The following is a 3,342-nucleotide window of genomic DNA, read 5'->3' on the forward strand; positions in this document are numbered from 1 at the left end:
GTTTTAACAGAAATGAGAAGCTTTACCTTGTCAATTTCATTTGAAATATTTGCAAATTCTGATATGCAAAGTATTTCTCATTTGACATGTGATCTTGATGTTTTTAAACCCTCAAATAGTCCACTATGAATTGATTATGCTTACCATATGGTGAATGCACCTTTATTTGGCCCTTCTGTATTGGCCCTTCTGAGATCTATTCTGGCCCCTCTGTATTTGGCCGATTGCCTATGGCAGTGTTAGGTGCATTCGGTTCCTGGGAATTATCTGTTATCTGATGCGGTTACGCATTCCCTTGCTACTGGGCTAAAATTCGTAGCCTTAGTGTGACCTATGGGGTGACTTTTACATTCATGAAATACTCATCGAGAAATAAGATTCTGATAATTGACTGTGAAATTAAGAAAACAACAATTCTCTGATTTTGTACAAATTAGTAGCTCTTTTCCTTCTTAATGTTTACCTTGATTCAAAAGAGTTTGATTCCAAGAAATTTCACAGTTTATTCAGTTGCACATGAGAAAGAAAATATAATTGTTGTATTTTTTCTTAAAAATGACAATATTACAATATTTGGATCGTATTCTACTATCTGTGAATTTCTCATGCAAAACTTGAAATTTGTTAATTTCTGAGAACTATTCTTATTACTATTTTGTTAGTTATCTAGGAACTCTAGTGGGAAATGTTCTCACTGAGCGCTAGCTCATTCCGTTATTTTTAATTTTTTTTTCAGATCCGACGCAGCTTCATAGTAGCCGAACTTTTGGTTTGAACTTTTGGCTGAGAGGCGTTATATGGAGAGCCTCTTCTTGTTGATGTTACCTTCAGCACATTTTATTTTGTTTTGTAAAAATGCTTATAACGGTGAGCTTGTGGGCTGTAAGTACTGATCATATATATATAGTTGCTCTGATTTCTATCATCAGCAGGTTTATGAATATTTTGAAAATAAACTATGTGATATAAATTGTCAGGCTTGACTCATGCATAAGACTTGTCTCGTGCACAGGTCGCTGCTGTCACGTACCCCGTATTTTATAAATTTCCGCTGCAGATTTCGGGGCGTGACAGTTTGGGTGTTCATGACTCAACTGGCTTCAATGAATTTGAGGTTAGCGAGATGGACCCTACTCCTATCTCAGTACGACCTGTGCTTTAAGCAACAAAAATCAGTGAAGGGGCAAGCAATTTGTGATCTTCTAGCGGCTAACCCTGTGAAGGATACAACCAAATTGTACGAAGATTTATCGGATGAAACCCACGAAGTCAATACTACTTCGCATTAACAAGTGTGGCAACTGTACTTCGACGGGGCTTTACAAGCAACCAATGTGGTGAGCACTCTCGGATGTTCGAAAATATCTTCAGGAGTCGGAGTTGTCCTAGTTTCCTCAGGAAAACACGTATTGCCTCGAGCCTGTTCACTTACTAAGCCATGCTCCAATAATGTGGTTGAATACAATGCGCTGTTCATTAGACTCAGTTTAGCCAAAGAGCTGGGGGTCGAATATCTCGAAGCTTTTGGTGATTCTAAACTGATAGTCAATCAAGTTCGAGGAGAGTACGAAGTCAGAAGCCAAGACCTGATCACGTACCACTAGGCGACCATTGAAATGATAGACACATTTGAAGAATTCTTCATCGAGTACATCTTGAGTCTCCAGAACGTGTATGCAGATGTACTGGCGGCATTAGCAGTATCTTTGGCACAGCCTCCCGAGACAGAACAACTGGTTACGGTGAAAACTCATTAGCTTTTTATACCAGATTGTGCTTTAGACACCAAAGAAGTGCAAGTTGGATATCATGTCCCCATGATATAATTTTGATGATAACAATTTATTCATAATATGAATCACTATGTGTATCATGTCCCCATGATATAATTTTGATGATAACAATTTATTCATAATATGAATCACTATGTGTATTATTATGCACTAACATTTTAATACAGTTTGATGATAACAATTTATTCATAATATGAATCACTATGTGTATTATTATGCACTAACATTTTAATACAGCTATCAATATGAACAAGTGCAAGATGAGTTTAAGGCATCATGAAGTAAAGAAGATGAAGAGCTTATACATCAATGTAATTTTTACGTTTTCTTTACTTAGAAAAATTGTATAAGCCTTGATCACTCATACATACACACATATAGAGATTATAACATATTAACACATGCTTAATGTGTTGGTTAACAATAAAAATCCCCTATGTTAACCATTAGAATTTATAATTAAAGAACGAGTCTCAAAATAAATCATATATCTCATTTATAACCCTTAGTAGTCGACCAATACTAATATTAGTCGACTAATCAACTCTTAGACAGAATTTTAGAATCTGTATTTTTATAGTGTAGTCGACTAATCGACTTTTTAGTCGACTACTAAGTATAGAATCAAAATTTTCAAAACTTCTGTTTTACAGAGTAGTCGACTAATGACCATTATAGTCGACTACTAAAATTTTTTCCAGACTTTACAGAATGAGAGTTAACACAGAGTAGTCGACTACTATGTCTTGTAGTCGATTACAGATACAGTTTTTCTGTATATCTGAATTTGAATTTGAAACTATATATTGTCGTTTATATCCGTTTATTTGGTTTAAAAATTGTTTTTAAGGGATATAAATAGGTTATAAGTTTAGAAATTTGGCACATTGATTCCTATCTATAAGCTTTAACATTTGTGCATTCTAAAGAGTTCATACTTCAGATTTTTGCCTAAGTATTAAGAAAAATCAATTTCTTAAATAGCCTTTGATCTTCATCCTATATACAACTTATTTAGGTAATTTCCAGAGATTAAAAAGTTCCTAAAACTACTGCTACACATCACTACACATTCAAGGCTTATAGAAATTGTGTTCTTCCTTCAAGGAAAGTATTCTCTCGGGTGTGAGAGGTGTAATCTCTTGGTGAAGAGATTGAGTGCAATTTGCAGGGACTTGCAAATTGGTAAGGTTTGCTGTTTTGGTTTTGTAGGTTTTTCAAAATCATAGTGGAACTCTCAATCAAGATTTGCTTAGGAACTGGATGTACACATAGGAGGTGGAACCAGTATAAAATATTGTGTTTGTGATTGTTATTTTCTGTGATTGTGCTATCTTCTTTGCAAATTATAATCTTCTTTACATAAATTTTTAAAAGAACACTATTCACCCCCATCTAGTATTTTAGAGTGATTGGATCAGATCCTATAATTGGTATCAGAGCGAGGTTGAAGAAATGATATCAACTTCCGACTCAAATTTAAAATTCAAGAAATGATATTCTACAAATCGTCCACCAATGTTTGATGGACTAAATTACAACTATTAGA

Source organism: Asparagus officinalis, chromosome 7 (genome assembly GCF_001876935.1).
Source record: "Asparagus officinalis chromosome 7, Aspof.V1, whole genome shotgun sequence".
NCBI classification, from domain to species: Eukaryota; Viridiplantae; Streptophyta; class Magnoliopsida; order Asparagales; family Asparagaceae; genus Asparagus; species Asparagus officinalis.